The sequence below is a fragment of the Ceratotherium simum genome, chromosome 26, assembly GCF_057802395.1.
Source record: "Ceratotherium simum simum isolate JZ-2026a chromosome 26, ASM5780239v1, whole genome shotgun sequence".
Lineage (NCBI taxonomy): Eukaryota > Metazoa > Chordata > Mammalia > Perissodactyla > Rhinocerotidae > Ceratotherium > Ceratotherium simum.
Window position 1 is genome coordinate 285916 of NC_141925.1, and position 21070 is coordinate 306985.

At 46.1% G+C, this 21070-nt stretch overlaps 1 protein-coding gene across 2 annotated transcripts in view; it reads left to right on the top strand.

Annotated features, from left to right (window-relative positions):
• Positions 1 to 3346: 3346 nt before the first annotated feature.
• Positions 3347 to 21070, top strand: part of FAM234A (family with sequence similarity 234 member A) — a 35237-nt gene continuing 17513 nt past the window's right edge. The window contains exon 1 of one of the 2 annotated variants that reach the window (XM_004438244.3): positions 3347 to 3397. The gene's annotated coding sequence lies outside the window, so the exon portion shown is untranslated. Of the gene's footprint in view, positions 3398 to 10637; positions 10771 to 21070 lie in introns of those variants that run through there. The other variant, XM_087449269.1, reaches the window with a different exon arrangement.

Consider the following 21070-nt stretch of genomic DNA (forward strand, 5'->3'; position numbering starts at 1 on the left):
ATAATAACCTTACTCTTCTTTACTGTGCTTTTTCTGGTAACCTCCTGTAACTGACTCCCCCACCTCCAAAATCCTCCTTTGTCTTTAGCTGAAGATAGTATGTAAGGTAGCAACCTCAGCCATTCTGGCAAGTTGCTCAGTTTTCCTGGGTTTCTCCCATGTATAGATGTTATAAAGCTTTGTTTGATTTTTTTCCTGTTATTCTGTCTCATGTCAATTTAATTCTTAGGCGAGCCAGAAGGACCCAGAGGGTAGAAGAATTGTCTTCCTCCCCTAAAGCAACTATCGAAAGTATCCCCTTTAAAATCAGGGACAGGACAGGACAGGGACAGGACTATTGCTTCTATTTAACAGTCAGCTCAGAACGGCAAGAAAAAGAAATTAAAGACAGGAGGATTGAGGAGGAAGAAACAAAATTGTCTTTATTCAGGGCCAGCCCCGTGGCTTAGCGGTTAAGCGCGCGCTCCGCTTCTGGCGGCCCGGGTTCGGATCCCGGGCGCGCACCGCCGCACCGCTTCTCCGGCCATGCTGAGGCCGCGTCCCACGTACAGCAACTAGAAGGATGTGCAGCTGTGACGTACAACCATCTACTGGGGCTTTAGGGGGAAAATAAATAAATAAATAAAGTCTTAAAAAAAAAATTGTCTTTATTCAGATGACGTGATTATATTCCTAGAAAATTCAAAAGAACCCACCAATCAAGTATTAAAAACAATGAGGTTAGCACGGTTTCTGGTTAAAAAACAATATATGGAAATCTATACACTATTTCTATATACCAACAACAGAAAACACAATTTATTTATTTATTTATTTTTTTAAAGATTTTATTTATTCAGTTTTTTCCCCCCAAAGCCCCAGTAGATAGTTGTATGTCATAGGTTCACATCCTTCTAGTTGCTGTACGTGGGACTCGGCCTCGCGTTGGACGGAGAAGTGGTGCCTCGGGGCGCTCCCGGGATCCGAACCCGGGCCGCCAGCATCAGAGCGCGCGCACTTAACCGCTAAGCCACGGAGCCGGCCCCACAATTTATTTTTTAAAGACAACATTTTCAATAGCATTAAAGACCACAAAATGCCTAGGAATATATCTAAAAAAATATTCAAAATATTTGTACGCAGGAAATAAAAATCTTACTGTAAGACATCACAGAAGGCCTAAATTAAATGCATAGAAGACAATATCTTGTCAGTTCTCCTGCAGAGTTATAGATTCAATACAACTCTTAAAAAACCCTACATGTCCCAGTGGCATAGTGGGATCCCAGGTGTGGACCTATGCACCACTTATCAAGCTATGCTGTGGCAGGCATCCCACATATAAAGTAGAAGAAGATGGGCACTGATGTTAGCTCAGGGCTAATCTTCCTCACCAAAAAACAAACAAACAAACAAAAATGCTATGGGGTTCTTTTGTGAAACTTGGCCTGATTGTAAAATCTTACTGAAAGATGAATGGCTGAAGTTTTCCAAAAGAATAAGGTGGAGGTATCTGTCTATCTAGATATCACGAGTTATTATAAGGATGTTGTAATTGAGATTGTGTGGTACCGGCACAAGAATGGGTAGAGAGAATGGAAGAGAATAAAGATCCCAGAAAGAAGCTGTGGGGAAATAAAACTTCCCTGGACTCCCTGTGCTCCTGTAAAGAGCCCTAGTCTCCCTAGACTCTTCACATACTGTGAGAATTAGATCTGTAGCCATTTGTCTAGTTAATGCTCTGATCCAAAAGTATAATAGTGTTACCAATAGCTTCCTTATCTCTCTTAGAGAGCCCAGTGGTTACAGCCTGGATTAGGTGGCTAGGTACTGGGGAGAATGGAGTGTTATCTTTTTAGGCGCAGTATTTACACGGCAAGGAGTGAGGGCCCAGGATCTGGAGGCATCTCTAGGTCCTAAAAATCCAGACAAGAGACACTGGGGCTGCCTGGCCCTTGGATAGATTCATTTACAAACCAAAGGGTGGAGTAGGGAGGAGACCCTTTCAGGAGGAGCAGGAGGACAGCTGCCTCTTCCCCTTTATCAACGGAGAAAAGTCATTGTTCCTCATCTCTCATCCCCTATGCTGTGTCGGGCCACTCACCATAGGAAAAACTTCCATCAGTTCTCTATGTGCCATCCTGGGGTAAGGCCTGTGGGGGAGGAGGTGTGAAGGACTCAACATGCCTATTATTACTGTGGGGTAATTAATAAGAAATCTGATCTGATCCAGAACACCTGGTGTGAGCATTAGGATAAAATTAACGACGCTGAATATTAAAAACCCAACAGAAACTCATGCATATACAGATTTTTTAAAAATATGGCAAGTGACATTGAACATTACTGGGGAAAAGAGAGACTAACTCAATAAATGGCACTAGAACTCCTGGTTATCCAAATGGAAAAGAAAATGAAATCACTTCTTTACCTCACACTAAATCTATTCCAAACTGAATTAAGGACTTCAATGTTAAAATCAAAACTTTAAAACCACTAGAAAAAAATGTGGGCGAGTTAACTTGGGGTAGGTAAGGACTCCTTAAATAAGACACAAGAAATACTAACCATAAAGGGAAAGAGTGATAACTTTCTACATTATTCTTTCTTTATTTTTTTAAAATTTTATTGATTTATTTATTTTTCCCCAAAAGGCCCAGGGGATAGTTGTACGTCACAGCTGCACATCCTTCTAGCTGCTGTGTGTGGGACGCGGCCTCAGCATCGCCGGAGAAGCGGTGCGTCGGTGCGCACCTGGGATCCGAACCCCAGGCCGCCAGTAGCAGAGCGCGTGCACTAACTGCTAAGCCACGGGGCGTCCCGATAATTTTCTAGATTAAAACACAAACTTCTGTTCATCAAAAGGCACCAGGAAGTGAAAAGACAAGACGCAAACTGAGATATTCACAACACACGTCACTGACAAAAACTTAGGAAACAAAAAAACCATTCAACAGCAAACTGGACCAACGACAAGAATAGGCACCGAAGAGAAGAGGAAATGCCTTGGCCGACAAACGTACGGAAAGATGCTCAGACGCGTAATCGTCTATGCTGAGAATAAAGCCACAAGGCGACCCGACCGCAACCCCATGGGCTGACAAGGCCAGCGCTGGGCAGGGGCGACCGCACGTTGCCGCGGCGCCGGGGCGCGGACAGCCGTGGGACAGCCGTGGGACAGCCGTGGGCCGGTTTGGTCAGCACGCCAGGACCGGGACTCACGCGCCAGGCCCTCGGAAGACGCGGCCACACCCCGCGTTGCTGAGCAACCGAGGCGGGCCGCGGGGCGGGGCCGCCCCGGGGCGCTTCCGCCCCTACCCCCGGCCGACCGGAAGTGACGCTAGGGGGCGGGGCCGGCAAGCGCGGGGGCGGGGCCGGCAAGCGCGGCGGCGGTGCGGGCGAGCGGGCGCGGCGGCAGGTGAGTGAGCGCGGCCCCGTCTCTCGCGCGCGTGCCCGCCGCGGGCCCCCTCTTCCCCGCCGACCTCGTCTCTCTGCCTCGGCGGCCCGGCCCCGAGGACCCCGGCCTGGCCCTCAGATCTGAGTCCGCGCGTGTCCGTGCAGCCGTGTGGGCGGAGAGGCCGCGCAGGGGCCGGGGCTGGTCAGCCCCAGCGGCCGGCGGGTCACAGCCCGCAGCCGGAGCCTCCCCTAAGCGGGATGTATTGAACTCCCGGTGGGAGCTTCCCGCCCCGTGGGCCGCAGGCGGGGAGGCCGGCCGCGGCCGCCTGCGCTGGAGGGGGCCTCGGTGACGAAGGTGCAACCGCTGGAACAGTGTCCGCGGGGAGTCTCGGGTCGGACATCCGCGTCCTCTCACCGGGACGTTGTCGGTCAGACGCACTGGCGGTCACCCCGCTCGGCCGACGTGGACGCCTCTGTAGGGGAGATCCTCGTGAACGGAGGCAGAGTGTAGACCGGCGAGCTCCCGGCCCCCGCCAACTGACTGGCCGGAGCAGACTGATGAGTTATCAGGGTGGCAGCTGCGGTTCCCCCCGGGGTGCTCCAAGAAGCCCTGTGATTTCAGCAGAGGAGCTGGTGCGATGTGCCTGCCGTCTCCAGGGACGGGCTGCTGGTGTCTCTAATGCTACCACCAGACTGCACCGCTTCTTTCCTGGCAGTTTCACAGTGCAGGTGCTTTTGGAGCAGCTTAGATTAACTCCGCGAAGATTGAGCGTCTGCTGGGTGCCAGGCATGGTTCTAGGTGCTGAGGACGTAGCACTCAACAAAATAGAATTCCTGTCCTCAAGGAGCTTCAGTTCTGCGGTAGGATACAGATAAGAAATAAGCAGAACATGGAGCATGCTAAAGAGAAAATACAGCGGAGGGAAGAGGAATCATGGAAATGACCCTGGTAGCAAGGGGACATTTTTGGGCATTTTACCAGTTCTCTGGCTCCTTGTTGCACTGATTGGAGTGCTTTTGGCTTCAAGTATCAAGAACCCATTAAAACTGGGTCAGCCTGTGGAGGGATTCCACTTGCTATCACATAGGAAAGTCCAGGAGACTAGGAATAGAGGGGGCCGAGGGCTTAATGAGATCCTCGGGATTTGGTAATGGTGTGTGTGGGGGGTCTGATTAGCCTCTCGTATACCTTCTCCTTGCCCTGTTTTTCTCTGTTGCCTTTTTTCTCAGGTTCCTGCCTCCATCCTACTTACTTACGTTAGTTATTTGCTGCTGTATAACAAATCGACACAAAGTTTAATGGATTAAAACATCAAACATTTATTATCTTACAGTTTCTGTGGGTCAGGAGTTTGGGAGTGGCTTAGTGAGGTGATTATGTTCAGGGACTCATGGAGCTGCAGTCATCTGAAGTCTTGATTGGGACTGGACGGTCTGATTCCAAGACAGCTACCCACACGGCCAATGACCAGTGATGGGAGGCCTCAGTTCCTTGCTGGCTGCTGGCAGGAGTCCTTATTTCCTTGCCTGGTGGGCCTTTCCTTAGTCTGGTGTCCTTACATGCCAGTTGTCTTCCCTCACTCAGAGTGAGTGATCCGAGAGAGATGGAAGCCCCAGTGCCTTTTATGACCTGGTTTTGGAATTCTGATACTGTTACTTCTGCCACATTCTATTGTTAGCGTTACTAAGTACAAGACTTCACCTTTGAAGGGAGGCATATCAAAGAGTTTGTGAACATATTTTAAAACCACCATTCCACTTATCACTCCTGTGGGAAAAGAGTGCCTCTTCCCTGTAATTCCAGCTGAAGTTGTGGACCTAATACTCAGTTGGGCCATAATCACTGTGAATCTGTTTAGTTAACTAGGTCTGGGTAAAGAGACCTCCTCAAGATAGGGAGGGCTGAGTTCCACTAGAAACACATTAAGCATGTGGGAAAGTGGATTTCCCCAAGGAAGATCAAGGAGCTGTTACGAGAGAGAAGGAATGGATGTCAGGTGGTCAGAGTGACCCTTACATCTGATTTATGCCATCTATTTCAGATCAGGTTTTAAAAGCCAACTGCTCTTGCAAGCTGTAGATTTCAAAGCAAATGGTTAATAAATGCATTCATAAATTACTTTTCCAAGACAAGTTTATGAGCAGAGCATAGCAAGAATTGGACGTTTATTTAGACATGTGAATGTATGTTTATTTTATGCCAGGCACTGTACTTTGTTTTGGGAAAACAAAGGCAATAAAAACAAGTGTATGCCCTCAAGTTCCTCGTAGTCTGGGGAGGAGGTCTCACCAGTGGCTCAGTGAGTACGGAGCAGTGTGAGGGTGGAGGTCAGATCTGAGTGGGCTTTGAAGGCACAGTAGGAGTTGCCAGACGAAGACGGGGAGAGGAACAGCATGTGCAGAAGAGCAGCAGTGTGACTGGGGGAACAGATGTTGGGTGTAGGGTTTAGGGAGAGACGACACTAGAGGTAGGCAAGAGCCAGGTGGTGAAAAGGCCTGGAGCCCGACTCAGACATCAGCTTTGTTCTAAGGTTGTGAGGATCATTCCCAAGGTTTAAGCAGGGAAATGACATGATCAGGAGATATTTTAGAAAGATGTCTCTTACTATATCAAGGAAAGAAGATTTGAGAGGGCTACAGAAATTCAGGTGAGAAGTTATAAAAATATGACGTAAAGCAGTGGCCATTGAGAGGAGGAGCTTAATTGCAGAGACAGATAAGTGAGAATTTACAGTGTTCCTTGGGTGTTTCAAAACGTACTGTATATCTCACTCAAAATTGGTCTTTAGAAAACTCACAGACTTAGTGAATTTTCTTCCCATTCTTACTTTGTAAAATCCTTCATGGAGCTTAGGTTGTCTGGATGTGGTTTAAAAAAGAAAAAGAAGGGGCCGGCCCGGTGGCGCAAGCGGTTGGGTGCGCGCTCCGCTGCGGCGGCCTGGGGTTCGCTGGTTCAGATCCCGGGCACGCACCGACGCACTGCTTGGCAAGCCATGCTGTGGCGGCGTCCCATATAAAGTGGAGGAAGATGGGCATGGATATTAGCCCAGGGCCATCTTCCTCAGCAAAAAAAAAAAAAAAAAGAGGAGGATTGGCGGATGTTAGCACAGGGCTGATCTCCTCACAAAAAAAAAAAAAAAAAAAAAGAAGAATGCTGATTCCTAACTGAATCACCAGGAAGCAGGTGCTGAAAGATCAAGTGACATATCTCTAAAGTGGAGCAAATTTTAAAAAAATCAGAGGTGAGCATGGGGGAGAACTATGTGTCCGTAGTTGCTGAACTTGGGTAATGGGTACATGGGGCTGGTGGTCTCTACTTTTGTATTTAAACATTTACATGACAAAAGGTCTTAAAAAATAAATAATGATAAAAAATAAGTAAATTGACAACCCTGCTTGTCTTGTAGGGTTGCTCAAAAGTGATTGAGTAAGAGTTATACTTTATAAGAGTTTTCTGCTTTCCTTTTCCCCGCCTCCACTGATTTGTGGGGGAGTCAAAGGAAATAAAATCTGCCTTAGAATTCAGGAAAAAGGCTTACTCTGTGTTATTTTCTGGACAAACCTACAAAACTTACTCTATGTACTAGTTACTTGTCTGAAACGTAGACCAAGGTTCATCTTTAACTTATCTTTAGTTGGTGCTGTGGAGCCGTCCTCAGTTACTTGAGAAGTTTTGCGGTCATGTGAAGGAAGGGGGCCGTGGGTTGAGGTTTGTGAGCCGACTGCACATGCCGTGATACATTTGCCTTTGTCCGGGAACTGTGACCTTAAAATTGTTCTCCTTGGAAAGATGATTAAGGGCCTATTCTTTGTCTTGAGATTCTTTGCTTGGTCAAGAGGAAATAGTTGTTCAGCTGTAAACAACTGAACACTGTAGCTCCCATTGTCTGGCTTCTGCTTTGCTCAGCGGAACGTCCAGTCCTTGCTGGATACTGTGGGCGTCTCAATGCCTCATGCTGAGCTCCTCTCAGAATACTTGGGCGGCTCGTGCGTGACATAGGCCTCCTAAGGTAAGACGTTCTTCAACCGTTTGTGTATATAACAGCCAGCTTTAGGGACAAGCATTTGCACACACTTGCTATAAGATCGATCCGTGATTATAGATCATCAAGTCTGTGCCAAAAGGCAGGCCCTGGAGTGAAGAGAATGGTTGTGCATTATCCTACTCATCTTCTTGCCCAGGGATGGGCTCCATAAACTCTCCCCCCACCACTCCAGTTAACTAACATTTACTGAGTGTCTGCTGTGTGTTTGGCACAGGAGACGCAGCAGAGTCCTCCTGCCTTTAAATAGCTCTCAGTCGGCCATGGGAGGGCTGAGTTCTCTGGGGTGGAAGGTGGCTATCCTGGGTCAGTAGTGCTCACGCAGAACTTCCTAAGGCTGATGCTGGTCCGGCTGAGGCTTGGAGGACTAAGAGAGAGGACTTCCAGGACCAGCACACAGGAAGTGTTGAAAATTAGCAGCCGTTACTGGTCAAGTCATAGCACAGTCTCAGTGGGCAAAGGCAATTCACGTATAAAACAACACAGAGGCCCACTGAGTACATGACAAGGTGCAGCATTTCTATTCTCTAGAAATCCTAGCTTTTAGGGAGTAATCCGGTGAGTGTGAATTAGGGGCAAGAGTTCCCCAACGGAAAGAAAGAAATGTATCTGCTCTGACTCAGACTTAAAGAAGAGTGACTTTTGACTTTATCGACACTTAGTGCTCCAGTGGTGAGGTGGTCTTTTCATTCATTAATCCATCGACAAAACCTTTCAGTGTCTGGCACTGACTGCTGAAGCTAGATAGTAAAGAGAATCTATAATCAGAGCTTTTCCCTAGGTATTCCCTACATATTTTCTCCATTTAAAAACCTCGTCTGCCTCCAAGCCTCTCTTGCTTATTTAAATTTTTTTTTCCTCTCTCTCTCTCTCTGCTTTTTAATTTTGCAGGTACTCTCTTTTCCTCTTGTTTTATGTATGTATGTATGTATGTATGTATGTATGTGAGGAAGACCAGCCCTGAGCTAACATACGATGCCAATCCTCCTCTTTTTTGCTGAGGAAGCTTGGCCCTGGGCTAGCATCCATGCCCATCTTCCTCTACTTTATATGGGACGCCGGCACAGCATGGCTTAACAGGCGGTGTGTGGGTGCATGCCCAGGTTCTGAACCAGGGAACCCCGGGCCGCCGCAGCGGAGCGCGCACTTAACCGCTTGCACCACCGGGCCAGCCCCTATTCATTTATTTATTTAAATTTGCAAGTACTCTTCACTAAAGTAATGTCTGCTTTGTAAAATTGTCACGCTAGTGAGGTTGAGTCATGCAAGAAGTAGATCTTCTTTGAGTGGTGGAAAGCATTTAGTTGGCTGTTCTAAAATTTCCGGGCAAACAAGTGGACCTTCTCCTTCATTATTCCTTCACAGAGATCAAACTGTAGTACCAAGTTCTTCTCAAAATTCTCATATGAAACCAAAGCTGTGAGTTTAAGACATGCAGTTAAAACTAAACAGAAATTTTACTTAGTTTAAATTTTATTTATTTATTTATTTTTCCCCCAAAGCCGCAGTAGATAGTTGCATGTCATAGCTGCACATCCTTCTAGTTGCTGTATGTGGGACGCGGCCTCAGCATAGCGGGAGAAGCGGTGCGTCGGTGCGCACCCGGGATCCGAACCTGGGCCGCCAGCAGCGGAGCGTGCGCACTTCACCGCTAAGCCACGGGGCTGGCCCAAAATTTTACTTAGTTTAAACCAATTTTTAAAATATGCAAACTACTGGGCCGGCCCCGTGGCTTAGCGGTGAGGTGCACGTGCTCCGCTGCTGGCGGCCCGGGTTCGGATACCGGGCGCGCACTGACGCACCGCTTCTCTGGCCATGCTGAGGCCGCGTCCCACATACAGCAACTAGAAGGATGTGCAGCTATGACATACAACTGTCTGCTGGGGCTTTGAGGGGAAAAAATAAAAAATAAAATAAATAAAATTATAAAAAAAAAATATGCAAACTACCTTTTAGATTGAAGTGCTTAATTTTGAAAATCTGATCTCTTTGGCTCATTGTCTGAAAATTCCCTTAAAAGAATGCTGTAAAATTCAAAATTTAAAAATTGGGCAAGGGGCCGGCCCAGTGGCGCAGTGGTTAAGTGCATGCATTCCGCTGCATCGGCCTGGGGTTTGCAGGTTCGGATCCCGGGTGCACACCGATGCACCACTTGTTAAAACCATGCTGTGGCAGCACCCCATATAAAGTAGAGGAAGATGGGCGTGGATGTTAGCCCAGGGCCAATCTTCCTCAAGAAAAAAGGGAAGGATTGGCATCAGATGTTAGCTCAGGGCTAGTCCTCCTCACACACACACACAAAAAAGTTATCAAATTTTAGTTCAAAAAATTAGACCCCATACTTTCATAATATCTGCAGAATTGCCAGTTATTTGTTCCGGCAGTTTTCCTTCTGCCCTTGCTAGAATTTTTATGTTTTCTTTATCCATTAAAAAACAATTTGAGGGGCCGGCCTGGTGGTGTAACCCGTTAAGTGTGCGTGCTCTGCTGTGGCGGCCCGGGGTTCGCAGGTTTGGATCCTGGGCGCGCACCAACACACGGCTTGTTGAGCCATGCTGTGGCGGTGTCCCATATAAAGTAGAGGAAGATGGGCACGGATGTTAGCTCAGGGCCAATCTTCCTCAGAAAAAAAAGAGGAGGATTGACATCAGATGTTAGCTTAGGGGTGATCTTCCTCACCAAAAAAAAAAAAAAAAAACAAAGAGTAAGACTTCCTTTTTTTTTTTTTTTTTTAAATTTTCTGGTCTCTCTGACTCAGTAGACTGTTCTTAGAGACAGAACCCTTGGAGAAAAAGGAGACCCCTATTTCCTTTCTCCGTATATTATAGTATTCCTACCCCCTTGAAATGTTAATGAGCTGCATAAACTGTTGTTTGATTTATTGTTCTTCCCCATGATCAGAGTTTCCATTCTGGACTCCATGGCCTGTGTGCCCCGGAGCGGGGACAGGTGCGGCCACTGCGGTGGCCTTTCGTGGACACACCCATGGTAGCAGGTATCTGTGGTTCCTCAGAGTTCCTTAGTGCTGGGCAATAGTGTTTGAAAAACCATACACAGAAGGATTATGTATTTATCTCACTTCCGGTTATCCTTACAGTCACATCTTTCACCTCAATATGTGTCATATTGCTACATTCTCTTTCTCATCCCTCACATTTTTCATCTTTTGTTGTTTTGTTTTACATTAAGTCACAAAGTGAACTTTTTAGTTATCATTTCAGAAGCTCAGAATTGATAGGAGAAAATACCAGTCAATGACTGACTGAAAATCCTGTGAATCCATTTCCAATTTCTGTCCTCAAGACCACCAGCTTGTCAGAAGTGACAGAAAATCACATTGGATGCATGTGAGGTAAAGACAAACCTCTTAACCTCATGGTCTTTTTCCTTTATTATCTTTCCTTCATCTGTTGTATCTTAAAAGCCTTTATCTTAATGAAAAGTTCTTAATTCCTTTTTAGTATCTGGGAAGCGTTCATTTAATTTTATATGTATGTATACAAATATGGATTTTGTTTTCCTTTTAGGATCTACTGACTTGCTGTTAACAGCTTCCTAGGGCTCCTGTTCTCTGGACTTCTCACATTGAATTTTGCTAGCGTAGAGGCACACATTTTGTCCCTAGGTTGGACTTGCAGAAGCCTCTGTCTTGTAAGTGGGCATTATTTAAAGCCCACAGGCCTGCTGGCTGTGGGTCTTGCCTGTGCTGCCGATGAGGAAGTAATAAACACGCTCAATGTCAGGGATATGGGTTTTCCAGGTTTATGGTTTGCAGATGCTTCATTGAGGTATTAGAGGCAAAATACCTTTTAAGTTTCTCTTACTCCCTCTTTATGTGGAATTGAACAACAGCAGCTGCAATTTGAAACTCAAAGGAAGAAACCCGGGAGTTCATAGACATAGAAATTCAGTGTAGGGGGAAACCTTGGAGACTTTATTTTTGAGTCTGTTTGGTTGAGGTTGGCAGTTTGAGGCACCGCTGTTCCTTAGGTTGTGAACCGTGTGCTCCACAATACCCCAGACTCTTAACTGGAAGGGAAGAGGTTTGTCCTTAAGTGAGCCACTCAATTCCAGTATTGTCCTCGGTGCTCTCCAGAGTGGACATGTAGACCCTGCCCAGCGTGCCTGCCAGGGCTTCTGAGACTTTTTCTCCACTGACCCTACTCCTCATGGCAGGCCAGAGTGAATACATGCCCTGGGGAGTCTGGAAGCTTCTCTGCTCCCAGCAGAGAACAATTTTGTGTGTTACTCCTGAATCCTCCAGAAGATCATGTGTTCACCCTGCGGTTTCTCTGCCAGGTGGACAGAGGCTGAAAGCACTTTGCTGTTTGAGAAGCTTTTGGGTATGTAGGAAGAAGAGGCTGAGAAACAAAGCCAGGTGGGGAATCCAGCCAGAGTGGACTTCATCTGAAAAGACTTTCTTCATGCCTTGTTAGCTTTGGAAGTTTTCTCACACTACACGAGAAAGAGCCCTGAGAGATCCAAGTAATGGCCTGTGACATTAACAAGTACTTTCTTTGGGAGCCCACTCATGTGTCAGAAACTTGAGGTTAACACTAGATTGAGAAAATTTGGAGTTGTTAGCTTGTTTTTTGTGTTTTTTGTTTGCTTGTCTTTTAAATAGCCAAATGACCTGACTCTCCATGGTTATCAGTATAGATGCTGAAGTACAGCAGGCACAGTGCTGGCCTGGTCCGCCTGACCTGGAATCTGTGAGGATGTTCTCTGGCTCCCAGGTCTCCTGAGGCTGGGGCTAGTGCTCTGGGTCTTTTTTCTGACTGCAGCAGAGAGGAACATGAATACCTTCTTGCCATGGGTCCTGCCTCACTATGTCCCTATTTGCAAACCGGGTGAAATGTGACCTGACTGGCCTTGCTGTGTTGCTGTTGGTCTTTGAAAACTGCCCTGTTTTCTGTGGCTGAGTAATTAGAGTTCTGGGAAGAGAGTCTTACTTGGGGATCCTGTTGTCAGCTTAACAAGCAAATTCACCAGTTATTTTACCCTCAAAATGAGTTTATTTGGGAATAACCAAAAGAATTGCAATTCAGGATGTGCATGCTCTGGCAAACCATGGGCAAATCGGGAGAACAAAGGAGGGAGCTGCCTGTATAGAGAAAAAGGGGAATAGGGAGGGGCTGTTCTAAACGAAAGTCCGTTGAGGAAAAGTGACAGTTCAGGGCGGCAATGGCTTCTCATTGGCTGAGCTGCGACATTTCTTTCTTTTTTTTGTTTTTGAGGAAGATTGGCCCTGAGCTAACATCTGTTGCCAATCTTCCTCTTTTTCTTTTTTCTCCCCAAAGCCCCAGTCCATAGTTGTCTATCCTAGTTATAGGTCCTTCTAGTTCTATGTGGGACGCTGCCTCAACATGGCCTGATGAGTGGTGAGTAGGTCCGTGCCAGGATCCGAACCTGTGAACCCAGGCTGCCAGTGTGGAATGCACGACCTTAACCACTACACCACCGGGCTGGCCCCAACTGCAGTGTTTCTGATTGGCTGGGCTGTTGCAGGGTAGGGAGACAATCTTCCTTCAGCAGTAAAGTAGCTGTACTTCCTGGCCAAGATACAAGTGTGTCTCTTCTTGTTTAGTGTAGTTGAAATGTGTGATGGGGGTGAGAGCTTCCCAATAGGCCTTCCCAACTCCAGTTTAGTTAAGATTTCTGTATTAATTTCCACACTGTGAAGGAATTTCTGATCAGCTTCTTAATTTTCCAGACAGTTTTACCTGTGCTGAGCACACACTTTTTCTGAACAAGCGTTCACGCTGAGTGGAGGATGTTCGGGAGTGAAAGCTCCCCTCCCTTTGGACATTTACATTGTCACTGCGTTGTCTGGCCAAGTGACCCTTATTGAATTCTGGCATTTGCTTTGTGCTGTGAGTGTTTTGGGGTATCATTGTAAATGAGTTGTGCTGTGAGGAGCTACAAGTGTCTTTTTCTTCCCACAGTAGGAAGGAAGATGATTGCTGTGGGTGGTTTTCAGAAAGCCAGTGGTTATTTTGAAATAGAGAATTGTAGCATGTCAGGGGCTTGGCTGTTCTTTCAGATGTCTTCAAGTTACCACAGAACTCCACTGTTGTTGATATTCTGCCAAAAACAAACAAAGCAAAACACAAGAAGGTCCCTGCCTTGGGAACAAAGGAGTTTCATAGCAAGGTAGCTTTGAGGCGTTACGGGCTGCCTCTGGGGAAGCTGGCTCTTCCTCACGGTGTACGAAGCTCTGATCCCCGCCCCCCTTGCTAAAGATTTTCTTTTCTTTTTTGATTTTATTTTTTTTAACTGTTGATTTTGAACTAATTGTAGACTCACAAGGTATTATACAAATTGTGCAGAGCTGTCCATTTTGTGCTGCAGGCAGCGTCCTCAAGTGGCACCACCTTACGTAACTGGAGCACATTATCAGAAGCAGGAAGTTGATGTTGGCACAGGCAGTTAACTGGACTACAGACCTTGCTCCTTTCCGTTCCGCCAGTTTTTACATGCACTTATCTAATTGTGTGAAATTTCGTCGCAAGCAGATATTTGTGCAACCAGCAGCACAATCAAGATGCAGAACTGCCCTGTCACGGCAAAGGAGTCCATGTGCGGCTGCTTCACACTCCTTCTCCCTACCCTCACTGCCACCGCTCCCACGCCGCCGTGACCACTGCAGACTTCACGGTGGAATGCGTGGATTGCCCTTAGACGCCCAGCTAGGGTGGAGGATTCTAGAGGGAATCAACTGCTGGGTATAATTTATAGTCATTGCCTGAGAGAGTCAAATAGTGAGGTTACCATCTCTCTATCTGTCTAACTCAGTTTGTTTTTTGGTAAAGAAAGTTATATTATTTGAGTTGGGTATGTGTCCCTACTCAGTTTTCTCTCACAAAGGATGGAAACCTTCAGAGAAGGATCACAATATTTTTCATTTATTTGTTTAAAAGTACCTTTAATTTTACTGGGACAAAAGTCTTGGAACTCTATGAATGATTAACAGAAAAAAAAGAAGGAAAGAAATTGTTCAGAGTAATTGTGGTGAGTCAGTGATTTTTACAGAAACAGTGAGTGACAGTCCTTGCTCTTAAAGAGATGACAACAAACCAGAGCTATGAGATCAGTTTTGGGGTTCAACCTCTGGTCATAAAACATCAGGGTTAGATGTCCTGAGACTCTCCTGCCGGGTGGTCCTGTCACCCCGTGCTCAAACCCTCCTTTCAAGGGGGATTGTTGCCTCCTTAAGGAGATCCAGTAAGCCTCAGTGCCGTGCTGACCAAGTTCGTTCTTGTTTTAGCTGAAATAGCTCCTTGTGGCTTCTATTCATTGGCCCAGTCCTCCTGCCACCCCTTCCATATGAAGCCTTTCAAATATTTAGAGAAATTACAAGGCAGAGTTTAACATCTCACTTTTCAGAATTGTTTATTATTGACTCCCATATAAAAATAACCCCTTGAGGTCAGACTTTGCCCAGGGTGAGGACTGTGGCCTTTGGCGTTGCTCACAGTGTAACGTAGTGAGGCCTGGGCAACTACGTGGCTCCACCAGCAGGACTAGGGAAACCCAGATGTCACATTTTCCTGTTACTTCTATACAGTTAAAAGATGTTTTTCGGGGCCAGCTGGTGGTGCAGTGGTTAAGTTTGTGTGCTCCGCTACGGTGGCCCGGGGTTCGCAAGTTCAGATCCCAGGCATGGACATACACACTGCTCATCAAGCCATGCTGTGGCGGTGTCCCACATACAGAGTGGAGGAAGATGGGTACGGATGTTAGCTCAGGGCCAGGCTTCCTCGTACACAAAAAAAGATGTTTTTCTTTTGGCATAGTTTTGTCTGTTTTTCCCATAGGACTTTGAACTATGTGCCTGTTGCTATCTCCAAACTTCTCTAGGGCGCTGGTGAAGAAAGACTGTAGGGGAGAGAGAGGGGCATTGACACGCACTTGGAAGGCTCCACCTGAGGATATTGGATTGTTCACAGAATCAACAATTTGAGGGATGCCCAGCCTGTCCTGGGAGAATCCCACTGTGAGAGTCTTGTAGGCGGCAGGGGCAGTATCCTGAGACAGTGGTGCCAGCAGCAGTGTCCCAGCCAGACTGCTCCCATGCCATGGTCTTGCTGTAGGCTCAGCCACCCAGCATCCCTTGATGTCTACCTATTTTCTGAGCATGGCTCTCTAGTCTTCCCATCAGTTCTGGGTGCTATCCAATCTCTTTCCAGCAAATCCCCTTTCTACCTAAGTTAGCTAAGGTCTTTTTGGCAAGCAAGAACCTTGACTGATTTATTAGAGGGGTTAGGTCTCAGATGGGAAGTGGTCCTGCAGTCCCTGCCCCTCCACTAGACTGCACCCTCACCCTCAGATGGTTAGATTAGTAGTGAATCAGCGTTCCTAAATTAAACAAGCACTCCCCTCCCTCCAAAATAGCCAGAAAGGTTGACTGGCTTTGGGTCACATTTGGTTAGAAAAACCAGAAAAGCCTTCATAAATAGGATGGCATTTGCCGTGTGCCTTGAGGGTTGGGTAGGATTTGAAAGGGAAGGATGGGGCCGGCCCCGTGGCTTAGCGGTTGAGTGCGTGTGCTCCGCTACTGGTGGCCCAGGTGCAGATCCCGGGCGCGCACCGATGCACCGCTTCTCCAGCCATGCTGAGGCCACGTCCCACATACAGCAACTAGAAGGATGTGCAGCTATGACATGCAACTATCTACTGGGGCTTTGGGGGAAAAAAAGTAAATAAATAAAATGAAAGGGAAGGATGTTTTAAGCAGACTTAGACAACAGGAAAGTGTTAGAATTGGGCTTTTCAGGGACACTGAAGGATCTATACAACCCATGTCATGTGAGCAACAGTTAGTTGTAAGTGTAGCAGGTGAAAACCACCTGAATACAGTTTTTTCATTAATACTCTTTAGACACTTGAAAGGCTTACATGTAGAAAAACAGATTAGATACGTCAACCTTAAAAATAAAACAGCCTGGGGCTGGCCCGGTGTCATAGCGGTTAAGTTTGCGCCCTCCACTTCAGCGGCCCGGGGTTCGCACGTTCAAATCCCCGGCACGCACCGACACACTGCTTGTCGAGCCATGCTGTGGCAGCATCCCATATAAAGTAGAGGAAGATGGACACGGATGTTAGCCCAGGGCCAATCTTCCTCAGCAAAAAGAGGAGGATTGGCATTGGATGTTAGCTCAGGGCTGGTCTTCCTCACAAGAAAACAAAAAACAACCAGCCAGTTATTTTATCAGCAAAACAAGTTTATTTGGGAATAGCCAAAGAATTACAATTTGGGATGTACATGCTATGGTGGACCATAGGCAAGTCCAATAAACAATGGAGAGGAATGTCATTTTATAGGGAAAAAGGAGGAGATTGGGAGGGGTTGTTTTGAAGGCAAGTCCACTGGAGGAGAGCAGGAGTTCATGTGGTGATGGTTTCTCAGTGGCTGAGCTGCTGGGGTCCTCAGTCTCTGTTTGGGATGCAACGTACATTTCTTCCTGTAACTAAGGTTCTTTCCCGTTGACGCTTCTTTCTTTTGGGGTCTGTAATGGACTATCTTCCTAATTGACCTCAGTGGTACTTTGTGGGAGCTCCCCCTTCTGGCGTCCCGACTCCCCTTTAATGAGATTTCCCCTTATTAATTTTCACAGATATTATTCCAAAGCACAGAATCTGGATCAGGAGATGGTTATAGGAGAGCATGTTTTAGTTCATAATTTGGCAGACTTCCTAACAATTGGGACTGTGCCGTGATAGCTGGTGTTTCAGCTTTCTCTCCCTGGAAGTCTTGGCACTGAGGCAGCACCACTACCTGCAGAGTTGCAGAAAGCAGTGTCTCCAGACTTCAGTCATGTACTGCTCGGGATTTTTGCTGTTTCTGCAGAATAACTGTAATTATTTTCGTTTTATACTTTTCTTTAATCAACTCACTTTTTCCATTTAAATACGCTTTAAGGGTTGGCCCTGTGGCTTAGCGGTTAAGTGCGTGCGCTTCGCTGCTGGCGGCCCGGGTTCGGATCCTGGGCGCACACCGACGCACCGCTTGTCCAGCCATGCTGAGGCCACGTCCCACATACAGCAACTAGAAGGCTGTGCAACTATAACATACAACTATCTACTGGGGCTTTGGGGAAAAAAAAGGAGGAGGATTGGCAATAGATGTTAGCTCAGAGATGGTTTTCCTCACACACACAAAAATAATAAAATAAATAGATACACTTTAAAAGAAAACATAGGAGGGGCCGAGGGCACAGAGCCAGAGGACAGAGCATAGTAGGAACTTGGCCGGAACCTAGGGTCGCGCACCCTCCAGCCACTGGCTCACCTCCAGGTCCCCGTGCCCTGTGCTGCAGCTTTCCCACCCCTGTGACTCTCACACGTGCTGCTGCTGCTCCAGGAAATGGAAATAATGGCTGAAAATATCTGTAATTTGACAAAAGATGTAAACGTACAGGTTCAGGAAGCTGAGCAAACCCCAGACAGGATAAACCTAGAGAAAGCCTTGGCAGGACACATTATAGTTAAATTTCTGAAAACCGAAGACAAAGAAGAAAATTTGAAAGCAGCAAGAGAGGATTGACACCTTACTTATGGGGGAAAACAATTCAAACGACAGCAGATTTCTTGTTGGAAACCATGAAGGCCAGAAGGAAGTGGCATAATATTTTTCAAGTGCTGAAAGAAAAGAACCTATCAAACCCCGAATTCCATACCTGGTGAAATTATTCTTCAGGAATGATGGAGAAATAAAGACTTTAGCAAATGAAAGAAAATTAATTTGTCCCCAGCAGACCTACTCTAAAAGAATGACTGAAGGGGGCCAGCCCTGTGGCTTAGCGGTTGAGTGCGCGCGCTCCGCTGCTGGCGGCCTGGGTTGAGATCCCGGGCGTGCACCGAGGCACCGCTTCTCCGGCCATGCTGAGGCCGCGTCCCACATATAGCAACTAGGGAGTACTACTCAGCAATAAAAAGGAATCCAGTGTTGATACAGCAACAGCGCGGATGGACCTCACAGGCATTGTGCTGAGTGAAAAAAGCCAATTTCAAAGTGTGTTTATGTTTGCTATGTGATTCCACTTACATAACATTCTCAAAATGACAGAATTTTAGAAATAGAGAACAGATTGGTGGTTGCCGGTGGTTAGGGACAGTGGGGAGGAGGAGCTGGGTGTGACTTTAAAGAAATGGCACAAGGGATATCTTTGTGGTCTTGGAATGGTTCTGTATCTTGATAGACACAAATCTGTGATAAAATGGCACAGAGCTGTGTACATGCACTCTACTAGTGTACTCTCCTGGCTGTGATGTTGTGCTGTGGTTGTGCTGTCACTGCTGGGGCAGCTGGGGGAAGAGGGAGACTAGACCTGTCAGGACCATCTTTGCAACTTCCTGTAAATCAATTATTTCAACGTAAACAGTTACAAAAGGAAACTTGATCAGTTATCAGAAGTCTAAGACCATTATCACTCACCATAAACGGAAAAACATCTGTGAAATATATACATGTTTATAACTACTGAAAAAAGAACGTTCATTTGTGTACCACCTGAATTATCTCGCATACCGCCCGTGGTCTAGGAACCATTCTTTGTGAAGCCCCTATGGAGGATATCCCTGAACTGGTGGGAGGTCACGAGACTTCCCTGGAGGACTTGCAAGGAACCTTCAATGCAAAGAGTCTGTGTTCCTTAGTGAGGTTCAGGTTCTGAGGATCTCAGATATAAACCCTTGACTCTGAGCAGCTTCAGACTTGAAACCATCTTTTAACAGGACATGAAGAAGCCAGTGAGAATGTCTGGAGAAGAGTAGAAGCCGGGTAGGTTGAGGATGGTGAAGATGAGAAGGGAGTGACCCCTAAATGGCACGTTGTGCCTGGGGCTTTGGAAACATTGTCTATAACCTTCCCAACAATGTTGCAGAGCAGACATTCACCCATGGATAGACAAAGGGAATGGAGTTTGAAAAAGTTCTCAGAAAGCCACAAAGCTAGAGGTAGAGCTTGCTACCAAACCCAGCTTCAAAATCTGCTCTTTTTCACTGTCCTGTAACATGTGGACATGGATTTAGGATTCTTTTATTTTGGTGCTAATATCTCTCTTTTTTTTTTAACCACCAAAATGGTTTATAATTTTATTTATTTATTTATTTCCCCCAAAGCCCCAATAGATAGTTGTATGGCATAGCTGCACATCCTTCTAGTTGCTCTGGCCTCAGCATAGCCGGAGAAGCGGTGCGTTAGTGCGCGCCCGGGATCCGAACCCGGGCCGCCAGCAGCGGAGCGCTCGCACTTAACCGCTAAGCCACAGGGCCGGCCCCAAAATGGTTTTATTTTTGTCACTGACAGTATGCACAACAGTGGAATTGTATTATTACTTTGCTTGATTTCCTTAAATATTACTTAAGCAAGCATTAAATATGTTTACATTTAAGAAAAGTAACACATTAAAGAAGTCCTCTGTAAACATAACCCCTTCTCAATGTATTTTCCTGCTACGTTTCATACATAAATAACAGTTTACAAAGTTATAAATAAAACTATTCACTCTCATGACCTAAAAGTATATAGAGTCTGGAGCTTGACAAAATATTCTCTTGATGATTTTATAACTAACAGCAGTGCACTATTTGCATTGTTTATCATCAGTCAATGACTTATCATCACATGTTGTTATTGAACCAGTTCTGTCAGTAATAGACTTTCCAGTGCACTTGATAAAGATGCCATGTGTTTAAAAAGTCAAAATGGTCGAAGAGTACATTTTTATTTATTTTATTTTTATTTTTTTATAATTTTATTTATTTATTTTCCCCCCAAAGCCCCAGTATATAGTTGTATGTCATAGCTGCATGTCCTTCTAGTTGCTGTATGTGGGACGCGGCCTCAGCATGGCTGGAGAAGCGGTGCGTCGCTGGGCGTCCGGGATCGAACCCGGGCCGCCAGCAGCGGAGCGCGCACACTTAACCGCTAAGCCACGGGGCCGGCCCGAGAAGGTTGTTATTTAAATATTAGTAAGCTTTATTAAAATCACTTCAGCTCGACTGAAGAATAAAAAATGCCACTAAAGTGTGAATGCTTATTACTGGCGTTTAAGTGGAAGCTAACAGTCTAAACTATAAGAAACAGTAAATTCAGATTAAATCCACATTAGTCTTGGGAAGAATGTTCCATTGAGATTCTGTTACAGGAGCAGAATCAATATTCCCCTAGATTTTCTAAAATTTATTTTGAACCATAACTTTGATTAAAGTTTGAGTAAAAATAATGACACACCAAAATGATCTTAGAAAGGCACACTTATGGGCTGGCCCGATGGCGTAGCAGTTAAGTGTGCGCGCTCCGCTGCTAGCGGCCTGGGTTCCAATCCTGGGCGCGCACCAACGCACCGCTTGTCCAGCCATGCTGTGGTGGCGTCCCATATAAAGTGGAGGAAGATGGCCACAGATGTTAGCCCAGGGCCAGTCTTCCTCAGCAAAAAAAGAGGAGGATTGGCATGGATGTTAGCTCAGGGCTGATGTTCCTCACAGAAAAAAAAAAGAAGAAAGGCACACCTACGATTCCTGTTACAGAACATTTGATTATTTAGTTTTTGTTTAAAAATGACTGGAAATCTTTTTTCCTTCAGAAAGTATTAACATATTTGTTGAAAGACACCTTCCATCTAGTGATTTATTAGGTAAGCACTCAA